Source organism: Sceloporus occidentalis, unplaced genomic scaffold (assembly GCF_023333645.1).
Source record: "Sceloporus occidentalis isolate IW3139 unplaced genomic scaffold, rSceOcc1.0.p SCAF_11, whole genome shotgun sequence".
Lineage (NCBI taxonomy): Eukaryota > Metazoa > Chordata > Lepidosauria > Squamata > Phrynosomatidae > Sceloporus > Sceloporus occidentalis.
Window position 1 is genome coordinate 22,917,370 of NW_028316991.1, and position 12,965 is coordinate 22,930,334.

At 37.9% G+C, this 12,965-nt stretch overlaps 2 pseudogenes; both read right to left on the bottom strand.

Annotated features, from left to right (window-relative positions):
• Positions 1 to 2,096: 2,096 nt before the first annotated feature.
• On the bottom strand, positions 2,097 to 2,210 carry LOC149305700 (5S ribosomal RNA; annotated as a pseudogene).
• Positions 2,211 to 2,411: 201 nt separating this feature from the next.
• LOC149305701 (5S ribosomal RNA) lies at positions 2,412 to 2,530 on the bottom strand (annotated as a pseudogene).
• Positions 2,531 to 12,965: the final 10,435 nt, after the last annotated feature.

The following is a 12,965-nucleotide window of genomic DNA, read 5'->3' on the forward strand; positions in this document are numbered from 1 at the left end:
TAAATTTATCCCTAGCCTTCCCAGTGGGAAAACAGTTGTCTCCATCATCTACCCATGCAGCCCACGCCACGTCTTGACCTCTTTTGTAATATACCACCATCAAGCCGATACAAACTAATGTGAAAAGAAATAGGGCTTTGGATATTTGTAAGGAAAAAAAAAAATCAATGAAATTAACATAGTGTGACATTATTTGCACAACACAATTCAACGCAGCTTCACCTCAGCAACTAAAAATGTTTATTCCCATGAAAACAAAAAAAAAAAAAAAAAAAAAAAAGTGAAGATATCCGGCATTTTCTTTTGACTGCAAAGAATTAGTAAAAAGAATTGTATTCTTACATTCAACTCTTTTGTAATTAAAAGAAAAGACTGTCGGATGGGTAACCCTAATCCGGTAATAATTCACCTAGTGCTTCAGGAAAATGCTTTGCATAATTTACAATGTAGGATATTTTGAAACAACTGATCTTTTATCGTTGAGTAAGATAAATTGTTATTTGAAGTTGGGTTTATTTCTTACTTGGTAAGTGGCCTGTGCATATTTAAGTAATTAAGAAATGTTTGTGCATAATAATGGCTTTAATAATATATCGTGTGTTTCTGCAATATTTGTCATCGTATTTCTGTTTCCATGCTTGGTGGTAAATGTATGATAGTATGATAAACCATGGCGTCTTTGTCCAGCTTTATATCAATCTATGGAAGCCCATTCTGTGGGTCACAAGTGTTAATTACCAACGCAAGAGTTGAAAATAGAGTTAAGGTTTCGACGCGCCCCAAACTTCACAATGCATTATGAAGGGCCTACTCCAGTGAGTTCCACCTGCCAGTTGGACTTGGTTGTCCGTACATACTGCATAGTCGTTTAGAGTCACCTCATTACCAGGACAAACACTTTATAATGTATTGTAAAATGTGTGACTGAAACCAAATTTCTGTAACCAAGGTAACCAAGAGTGCTTACAGTAGACCGTCCTATGCCTAGAGAGAGGGTTGAACAGAAAGAGATGGATCTTTAGACAATAATCGACTAGGCTCCTTGCACAACTTAGGATCCAGAAGTTCTTTAGGTCTAAGACAGGCGAGATACTCAAAAGAAGTTGTTAGTCACTAAAATAGACTGGGTCTGAAGTAGGACCAAGAAGGTCCCAGAAGGTTTCTTCACACCAATCAAGGTATTGGGCTCAAGACTACTTCAGCTTACCCATCTATCTTTTAGCAGATAACTAACGAGGCAGAATTTAGTAATTACCACATCCTATTCCAATCGGGAAACCGTTAATGTTCCTTAAAGACTAGGTTGGGAACCACTTAAGTAAAAGTATCTAAAGAAGGACCTCTGAGATCTCAAAGGTTTGTGTGACTCTATATCTTACTCTGTGGACAAGGAGTTTATATCCTTTGGGACCAAAATAGCAATTTCCATTTTGTGTTAAAAATAAAACGCAGAAGATACGTCGCTTTTCATAAAGGAACATAGTTATGCCCTGGTAAGGTGACGGTTCCCCCTTAATTTCCTTTGTAGAAGAAGCTGCAGTGATAAAAAACATCCCATTTATTCAGTGGTAATAATGCATTTTTAATTTCTTCTACCTATTTCCTCGTTATTTCAGCCTTAGGTTATGGCTAGAAATAAGACTTAAACTACACTTCTTAAAAAGGACAGCCGAGTAAATGAGGAAATAAAACCGTAATCCTATAGTTATTGCTTTATTACGTTGGATAATGGGAGAAAACGTGTAAAATGTAGAACATATAACCCATATAGTGTCATATTAATAATTTACATATCCTCAAAGAATAAGAAAGCACTAAACGCTTTAAATCAGAGAATTAATATAGACATAATCCTAGTGTTTATACCCCAATAATCTCAATGCATTGCATATTTACGGTATATATACGGCTTACATTGAAAACCATTATAAAGCCAATTTTTGTCATGTTGTAAAAAAAGAAAACAGATGAAGAGGAAAAGGCAGCAACAAAAATGACATATTTGGAAAGATTTTTTTGTTAGATATCTAGGGTTTTCATTTTTTGATGAGCATGACATGTAGACAAAGCTCTCCCCGAACTGTGAGAAAAGCAAAAGCCTACAACATCTGGTATTCCCAGGTGGTCCCCCATCCAGGTACCAACCAGGCCCAGCCCTGCTTAGCTTCAGAGATGAGATGAGGTGCATTCAGGGTGGCATGGCTGTAGGCATAGATGTAGGCATAGATGTAGGCATAGATGTAGGCATAGATGTAGGCATAGATGTTTTTTGTTTTACTCCTCTTCTTCTGTTGCTGCTGCTTTTCACACAGGCAGCATTTAAGCCCTGGGACAGGACAGAGAAGGTGAGAAGGTTCAAATAAAGGCTTAAAGCTTTGATGATGAGCAAGAAACACATGGGGAAAAGCCAAAGCCTACAACACCTGGTCTGCCCAGGCAGTCTCCCATCCAGGTACCAACCAGGCCCAACCTTGCTTAGCTCCAGAGATCAGACAAGATCAGGCGCATTCAGGGTGGCATGGCAGCAGGCATGGAAACTTTTTGTTTTACTCCTCTTCTACTTAAGCCCTGGGAAGGGACAGGACCGAGAAGGTGAGAAGGTGAGAAGGCTCAAATAAGGGCTTAAAACTTTGTTGATGAGCAAGAAACACAGGGCAAAAAGTAAAGGCCTACAACACCGGGTATTCCCAGGCAGTCTCCCATCCGCTCACTTTTAATTCAGTATTAAAGATAACCCCCTCATCTATTATTTTCTGTTCTATATGCGGTATGTAGGAGCGGCCATCTTACTGTCACATCACATTTTAAATGGTTGCCTCGCCTTAAGATACAGAGGGACGTTAAAAAGCAGGTAGAATCCAGGAAGTGGGTTACAACTTCCTGTTCGGGCTGACATTAGGATTCCAATGAAATCTGCACTGGAGGATCATGGGAAATGGAAGGAGGTTTACATTAAAAGCCTTGGCTTTGGACACAGCTGGAAACCACCACACAAAAGATGCTTTAAGACATTGGTCCTCATCTGCTGTCACACTCTAGCGACAACATTATGACTTGTAGAGCGAAGCATTGTAATCAAGTCTGTTACCATAACCTGGCAGCATATCTAATATTAATATATATATATATATATATATATATATATATATATGTATCCTTGTTTGTGAAGAAAGATCTCCATCTACTGGCCAGTCCTGTTTTGCTCGGTCTACGGTGACATGTCAATTCAGGCATCCATTTTAACTCAATTATATGGATGCAGTGATTTTTAATTAAAAATGATTCCATGTAAACATATCATTTCACAGAATGTTTGGATAAATAGCCTTCTTAATAAAATGGAAAAATTAGACCCAGGGTCAAGATTTTTTTTTATTTTAAACTATTTATAAATAAAAATGTATTTCTTGATATATGATTACAAATAGTGAAAATGTTTGGAATGATTCCTAAATAAGACATCAGCTATTCCAAAGAGGATCCTATGGACTTTCTATGTAACAGCCAAAGAGTTCCAATACATATTCCTTGTGAAAATTACAGTTCAGCGTCAGGGGAGGGCTGGCATCTTCTGGCCCAGGGGGCAAGTAAAGCCAAGCGGTCTGATATGCCCCTTCATCCCCCAACATGCGCACCGGCACACATATGTATACTCATGCTAACACACATACACTAACATACATTTACTCATACTCACTAAAACACACTTACACCGTCATGCTAACACACAAACACTTATACATACACATACATGCTAACACACGAACAAACATACACATTGATGCTAGATTACTTACACTTACACATCCATGCTAACACATAAATGCTTACACATACACATTCATGCTTACACACACACACACATTTATACACACATTCTCATTCTAACATACATACATACATACATACATACTACCCCCCTTACTCTCTCACTCCCTCTTGCACCTCCTTACGTCACTAGCAGCTTTGTTTTCTGGCCACTCACACACTGAGTAAGTAGCCTCACAGGGTCACTTAACCTGGTATTATGTGACCCTGCTGCTTCCCTGCCTCCCTGTGCCAGTTCCAAATTGTTCACAAAGGTCCAGTCCATCCTGGGCATTCTCCCCCTAGCCCCCCAGGCCAGCCTGCCCCTGTGTAAAGCATTGTGTATATTTCTGGAGACCTCATCTTCAGAGGGATATTGACATTCTGAAGCGAGTTCAGAGAAGGGTGACTAAGATGTTGAATGGTTTGCAGGATGAAAATTATCAGGAAAGACTAAAGGAACTCAATATGTACTTTGGGGAAAGAAGAGAGAGAGGGAATGGGGTAAAAAGATATAAATACTTTAACAAAGTGCTCGATGGAAGAACAAGAGGCCATGTGTTACAGGGTCACCGTACCCAAGGCTGGGTACCCCTGTTTGAGGGCTGAGGAATCACCAGTCAATCCCTCATACGGATAGCACTCAGCTATCCACGGATCATCCAGACCACCATTCGTAGTAAACCAAGAAGAACTCTCTTTATTACAAACACACAGAACTTATATACAATCTCAATGCAATGTGTACCGAACCCAACCCCCAATCCCATCAGCCACATCCCATCACAAATCCCATCAGTATACAGGGGATGTATCAGGTGAGGGGATTACAGAATACAATGGGTTCCCCCACCTGTGTTATCCCCCCTGTAGTGCGGGTGCCGTCTGGGCAGACAGGGCTGTGCTGGCTGATTAAGAGCCCCAGCCAGATTATAGGATTGTCTCTTTGAAGGCTGGGGCTGAATCCACATCAGTCTCTGGGCCGGTTACACAATAATACACAATATAATATATTACCGGGTCACAGTATACAGAACCGGACACAAAAGTGCTCCGTGACCCGGCTAAACTTCATATGACATATGAGCCAGCTAGCCTGGCCCTGTCACACCATGATCTAACTTCTATGGAAGATTTACTTTATTGGGAGGGTGGTGGATAAATGGAGCAACCTCCCAGCAGAAGTGGTAGAGGCTAATATGATAATGGCATTTGATGTATGGAGTAGGCATATGGCTCCTGAATCTAAGATGAGACCAACGACTGATTAAGGCTTGAATCTTTACAGCAGGGAAAACGACTAGATGGACCAAATGTGTCTGATGCGCCAGCAAATTCTGTGTTTCTAACAAAACATGTAAGGACGTCATGAAAAAAAAAGAGACATCTAAAAATTAAACCGGATCTGTCACTTTTCCCAAAGCCTTCAGGGCTGTCCTAGTGCATTTAAGGCTGTCGGCATACATGACATAGAATTAAATAATTGCTTAAAACATTAACATTTTTCTCTAGACATAGAAACATAGAATTTGACAGCCGATAAGAACCATTCGGCCCATCTAGTCTGCCCATATTTCCTGATGACAGAAAAACCTTTATAACAAAATATTTTAAAGTCTCTCTCTCTATATTTTCTTAGCACAACATACATTTTTTTCTGCTACTGATTAATGTCAAGTTTATTTATTTATTGACAGGTCTGCCCTAATTCCAAATCCCACACGGAGAGGAAAGCTCGGCATAAAAGAAGTGATTATTATCCACTGCCCCCTAGTGGTCAACAACAAAAACACCGTTTGTCAGGCCCTGCGTAATTTGCTGCACCCACGGTCTCATTGAAGACTTGAACTCTACAGGTGGAAATCTCGTTCCTCCAAATGACATATAAAATTAATTTATCTCCGGTCGGCCATGCTGGTGCCCCGGCTTCTACAACAAACCCGGCTTTGTATATCTACGTCAGTTTGCTGGATTTCACAGGCAGCTTACTGAAAGGTTTTGTTTTCATAAACTCATATGTTCCATTTGCAAGTGAGCCGTGAAATGCGATTTTTAATTAAAACGTTGCGCCCTTTGCACGCCGTGCAGCATGAATCTACGCGAATGTTTGCTGGAGGAAATGTTCATGTCCTTTCTTTTGAAATTAATGCCAATTCTAAAGTCTTTAGAGACCGGCAGGGATAATTACTTACATACAAGCAAACCCACAGTCCCTCTGCTGCGAAATTGCAATTAAAACACGGTCCAGTATGCTTAATGTTGCAAACAACACAATTCATATGTATTTTTCCTCCCCCAAACTCCTGCTGGGTGTAATAAATGTAACATGACTGCTGGTGTATATGTAATACACTAAGCAATATGTGTCGCTGTAATATTTAATGTAGTTAGGCTATAAAGTAAAACAGAATATATATATATATATATATATATATATACAGGCCCGGATTGGGACAAAAAATAGGCCCGGGCATTTAAGCCTGAGCAGCCCATTTTTATTTATTTATTTATTGTTAAAGCCCACCCTTCATGTACCATCTTTGCATTTACTCATTCACACAAATCATTAACACATTCATTAATGCAGTCTCACAAATCATTCAAGCAATTCATCCACACATGAATTCATTGTCATACGCATTCACACAATTCATCCACACATTTATTCATTCATTCTCATACGCATTCACACAACCCCCTTCCCCATCTTATCTGCCCCTTCTCACTATGTACCCCCTTCCCCACTTCTCAATATGTACCCCCTCTCACTATCTATCCCCTCTCCCCATTTCTCACTATCTAACCCCCCTCTGCCACTTCTCACTGCACCCCCCTCCCTCACCCTACTTACCTTGTTGCCGGAGCAAGCAGCAACTGCGACCGGGCCTGCGGCAGGGCCGGATTGACTTAGGGGCCGCATAGGCCCAGTCAGTCCGGTCCTGACTGGGCCTATTTTAAGGTAGGAGCCTGGAGCTGCAGCTCCATCAGCCCCTAAGTCAATCCGGCCCTGCCGCGGCCCGTGCCCGTACAGTATACAGTATAAATATAAGTTTTTACACAGTGGTAATTTTCAATAATAATAATAATATTAATAACAATAATAATAATAATAATAATAATATGTTTGTTGTTTCATATCACAAATTAATTACTTAATATTTTTGCACAGTGGTAATTTTGAATAATAATAATGATAATAATAATAATAATAACATGTTTATTGTTTCATATAAAAAATGAATTACTTAATATTTTTGCACAGTGGTAATTTTGAATAATAATAATAATAATAATAATAATATGTTTATTGTTTCATATTACAAATTAATTAATATTTTTGCACAATGGTAATTTTGAATAACCCTAATAATAATAATAATAATAACATGTTTATTGTTTCATATCACAATTGAATTACTTAATATTTTTGCACAGTGGTAATTTTGAATAACCCTAATAATAATGATAATAATAATAATAATATCGGCATGCTTATTGTTTCATATCACAAATGAATGACTTAATGTTCTCTGTTGTCTTTTGTGTTAATATAATAGGAATAAAAAATGTATTTGTATTTCCTGTTTACATATTCAGCGTTCACGAGGGATGGAGCCTATAAATGTTAATTAGAAAAAACACTACCCACAGTGTAGTTCTTATTACATGACATTTATTTATATAGCGCCAGCAGATTCTGTAGCGCTGTTACAACAGGGGTCAGTGGAAATATTTAACAAGGACAATGTAAAAGGAAAATGACATACACGCATTAAGCAGTAGCATACCTAGCGGGGGCGGGGAGGCCCGGGTGCCGCTCATCAGGGGGGGAGCCACCACGCCGGCACCCCTCCAGAGATGGACAGTCTCTTATGGAGCCATCAGGCAGCAGGGGTATGTTGTGGCACAAGTGTGGGGACCCAATCAACAAACAACCCCCTTCCCTGACGCTGCTTGTGGCAGCTGAAATTGCGATCACCGTTTTTTTTGGAAGAATTATCTCCGCTTGGGAATAAGTTCTCAATCATTTGTTAGAAACGTGGAATTAATTAACCCCTTCGCGACCGGGACGTACCTGGTACTTCATGGTCACATGGTAACTGTGGACCGGGACGTACCAGGCACGTCCCGGTCGCGAAAGGGGTTAATTCATCCCACGTTTCTAACAAATGATTGAGAACTTATTCCAAAGCGCAGATGCGTCTTCATGTTCTTAGCTACGTTCTAACGGCGATACATCTAGAAAAAAAAGGCCTTTTTTTTGTTTAAAAAAATCATTTGAAATGTCACCGCTTAGCGTGTAAACTTTGGGGGAAAATTGCAACATCTGCGTTACCCGCGTGGGTTGTCATCAAGGCATTCGACGCGTACCGAGATCAAGAATAAGATGTTTAAAAATAGCACAATAAGTTAACTTTGTCTCATAAATGATGTAACACACGCATTGTTTGATCCGTCTCGAGACGTTTGAAAAGCGTATAGGACAGCATCTACCCCGCTGAGCAGCCGACATTCTAATGGACGGCCGCCATTTCTTCAGCTGCTCTTTTGCCTTTTAAGGTTTCCTTTTCTCAAACTGTGAAGAAAAAAAACCCCTTTTTTTTCAGCTTTTTTATCACATCACATTTATTTATTTTTTTCCAAAAGATAAAGGATCACATCAACCGGGCCGCTTACAGATTTCATTTCAGAGCTTAGCGTTGGCTTCATAAGCAAAAGAGATTGATTGCCTTTGTGAACGGCGTGGTGCACTGACATCTGTGTAAACGTGTTCAGCGGTCACGTGGAAAACTATTATATAAAGTTCTCTGCGTGAGGCCGCGGGTTTAACTCTTTATACACTATATGACCAAATGTATGTTCAGGAGACTGTTCAGGAGAGTTAGAATGATACCTTTATTGGCTAACTGAGTATGTATGTTGACACTTGACTGTCACGCCTACAGTGCTGGGGAAAAAAAAGTATTTGCCCATTTCTTTTAAAGACAACGAGAGTAAACACAAAATTTGAGCTTGAGATCATGAACCGACGGGTGGACGTTCTCCTTCAGGATTTTCTGGTAGAGGACAGACTTCATGGGTTCATCAATTATGGTAAATCGACCTGGTCCTGAAGCAGCAAAGCAGCCCCAGATCATCATACGACCACCGCCGCGTGTGACTGGTGTGATGATGTTCTTATGGTGGAACGGCAGATGTAACGGGAACCGTGTCTTCCAAAAAGGTCCTCATTTTACTCATCAGTCCACAGAAAATTATCCCAAAAGTCATGGGGGTCATCAAGATGTTTTCTGGTAAATGTGAGATGAGCCTTTGTATATTTTTTTGGTCACCTTGCTCCTCTCGTCTTGAATTTCTTTAGATCCCGGCTACATTGAGTAGAAATCCAAAGTTATTATGCTACTCAATGTATCTTACCAACAGAGGGCAGCATTCTGCCCGAAGATATATTAGCCATATGTGGCAGTGTGCTCATTTGCATTTATTCAAATAAAATATATTCCCATGATCCTTTCGTCTAACAGTTTAATACAAAAAAAAACCCCCAAAATAAATAGAAAAAAAAAAGTTTGCAAGTTCGAGAGAATTAATGTCCGCGGACATTTAACTGTTGCAGCGGGGAGACCAGAGGTGTCGTCGCTGTGTCAGTTAAATGTCCTTACCATCGACTTTGTTGGTCGCTGGCATGGATATTTAACTGTTGCAGCAGGGTCCCAGGTTGTTTTATTTATTTATTTCTGCAACCAGTGGTAAGGGGCCGTGCGAGTGAGCCCTATTGGTCACCTGCAGGGTCTTCCTCTGGCATCAACCAATTGGTCCCTGCAGGCAACCGATAGGTTCACTCGCGCTGCCCTGTAACCCCTGACGGCGAACCTGCAGATTTCAGCTTCTATCGATTCCTGTGATGCCGTGACGATAAGGTAAGTTAGATGGGGAAGGGACCGGGGAGATTAGTAGACGAAGACGATCACGAAGATTCACGATCACCTCTTCGCCTACGTTTTACCGGCACTGTATTCTCTTCTTCGTGTCTTCGCAACGAACAAAAAAACGGACTCTTCATGTTCGTTTCCCTGTTCGCCCGAAGACGAATGCACAAGTCTAGTAATAACCCCCAGCGCTGTATACAGTAATATAACCCCCAGCGCTGTATACAGTAATATAACCCCCAGCACTGTATACAGTAATATAACCCCCAGCGCTGTATACAGTAATATAACCCCCCAGCACTGTATACAGTAATATACCCCCCAGCGCTGTATACAATAATATAACGCCCCAGAGCTGTATACAGTAATATAACCCCCAGTGCTGTATACAGTAATATAACCCCCAGCTCCGTATACAGTAATATAACCCCCAGCGCTGTATAAAGTAATATAACACTCCCCAGCGCTGTATACAGTAATATAACCCCGAGCTCTGTATACAGTAATATAACCCCCAGTGCTGTATACAATAATAGCTAATGCTAATGAAGTCCGTTTCACCAAAGACTTTCATTAGCCAAAGAGTCCTGATTGTGGACCGAGACTGAGCCATTCTATTGTTTCCCACGGGTAATATGATAAAGAGTTAGGGTGTTTGTCTAGTAGATTGGGCTAAAATAACAGAGCAAGCATTTTTTTAGATACTAGTAATAACAAAATGGTGTGAGTTCCCTCTTTACATATTAAAAGAGCTCAGTTGTTGTTTAAGTGGAACAGCAGCTTTAAATAGGCCAGAAAACCTGCTTAATTATTTGAATTGTTACATATTATGCTTCCAGTTCATAATTTAGTTTTAAAGCCCTTTCAAACTCCATCAAATCTGCACAGACAATACCTTTTCTGTATTTGTATCAATGCTTGGCTTTTTTTTTTATTGTTGGGCGTCCTACACCATTGACATTTCCCATCGCGAATCACCGCGGGCACTGAGATTAGACGAGTATTGTGTCCTTGAGAGCCAAATAGTCCAGAACAGAACAGATTATGAAAGTATTTACGTCGCAATTGACATTTCTAATTTAAAACGCCCAAGGGTTGGGATAATCTCTTCTCTTCTGTGGGTCACATAAATATCTTTTTCGGTCAAAAAGTAATACATGAAATGTCCAATATTAACAAATAATTTCCATGCTGCTCGCTGGTTCGTTATAAATAGATGACATTCTTAACGCTCTTTGGTATAAATTTGGGTTATTATTTAGATCAATGGAATCCTAATGGCGGATTTTATTATTTTTTTCTGTTTTTATTGTGATTTAGCAATTTCCTAAGGTCTAGAATCAAACCTAAAATTCTACACTTTAATAATTTAGTGAATATATTCCCAATTGTTCAACACGATTTCTGTTTAAGGTTAACTGCTGTCTTTATGGCTATAACTGGATCAATAGCAAAGACCATCTATCATTTTGTCTGTTTGTTTTTTTTTTATTTATTTTCCTTTCATTTCCCCCAATCATTTCTATTGTCAGCCCAAACAGGAAGTTGTGGCCCACTTCCTGTAGTCTCCTGGCATTGTTTTAGCTGGCTGCTCATGAGTCTATAGTGTTTACAGCTGTGCAAAAAAAAAAACCTGATGCAACAGCTAAAAAAATATGATTAAAAGGGAAAATAAACTGTGATCTGTAAAAAGGGGTAAAATGGGATCAGGTTAGTCTTTAAAAAGGAACATTTTAATATTAAAGCTAATAAACTCCGAAAAAGGACCGGTTAAAACGTCAACGGTATATCCATAGTATCTTCATATTAGTGTCATAATGGCAATAATCTATAAAATGCATTTTGGTTAATGAATAAAAAATGAGTATTGACTTTTTATTTTAAAGGGGCAACCCTGCACTTTTTTGCTGTCCCTTTAATAATAATATATAATATATATTTAGATAATATATATTATATCTATAATATATATTTAGATAATATATATACATTATCTAAATATATATTATTGATATAATATATATTATCTATAATATATATTTAGATAATATATATACATTATCTAAATATATATTATAATATATATAATATATATTATATAAATATTATCTAAATATATATTATATATATATATATATATATATATATACCTCATTCTGAAAGTTCCTACACATACAGTAACTCACTTTGACATCATATAAGGGTTTAGCAATAGAATAAACATGGCCCATGGGTATATCTGGAAAGAAATTTTAATACTTTCATTTCTGCGGCACAAACATTAAACAGCATTGATAGCAAATGATGAAACAAGGTAACGATACATGAAAATCTACTATTCCGTATATAAATATAGTATATTCTGCAACGTCGTTTTTTTTCTTGAATAAATAGCAACATATTAGAAATTAACATCAAAAGGCAATTTAAAATATTGATAAATACATAAATAGCACGTTCAAACATATCCATGTACATATTATTTGTATAGGTAAATGCATTATATACAGATTAGATACATATACATATACATCAGATTTTAAATGCCCTTTGAAATATGCGCCTTTCAACATTTTTTTTTTAAATATCATATCGAACAGTTATTGCTAGCGTGATCCATATGAATTCAGTTATATCCTAAAAAAATATGGAATTCTGATTTATGTACACCATATATATCATAATTCTATCTATTTTGTATTTATTGTATTTTTTTTTACTACCTTTTTCATTAATAATTCATTAGTTATCATTCAGCCATGTCATAATGACCATCAAACAAATGGAATTGTTATACTCAAGCTATTTGATACAGCGTACTCGCCATTACCCTGCCTATATTTAACGGTGAAATTACTTTTTATTGGTACAAAATAATATTTTAATCAAATAAAAATATGGGTTATGTTTTGAAAATGTACATAGAAAAATATTTGCAGGTTTTGGATTTTTTATATTCACAAAGATAACTATTTGGAACAAGTTTTGATTGGTCAACAGATATTATACAATAAATTGTACATGCAGCATTACTTTAGGAATTACTCTTTATGAGTTCAAACCAACACTTTTCTGCCCAAAAAGTAAAAACTTTGATTGAAGAAGTTGAACGTACAGCAATAAGCATTGTGTGTTTTTAAGAAAGAAAAAAAAGAACAAGGTGACATCAAAATATATATATATTTATGATATATATATATATATATGATATATATATATATATATATA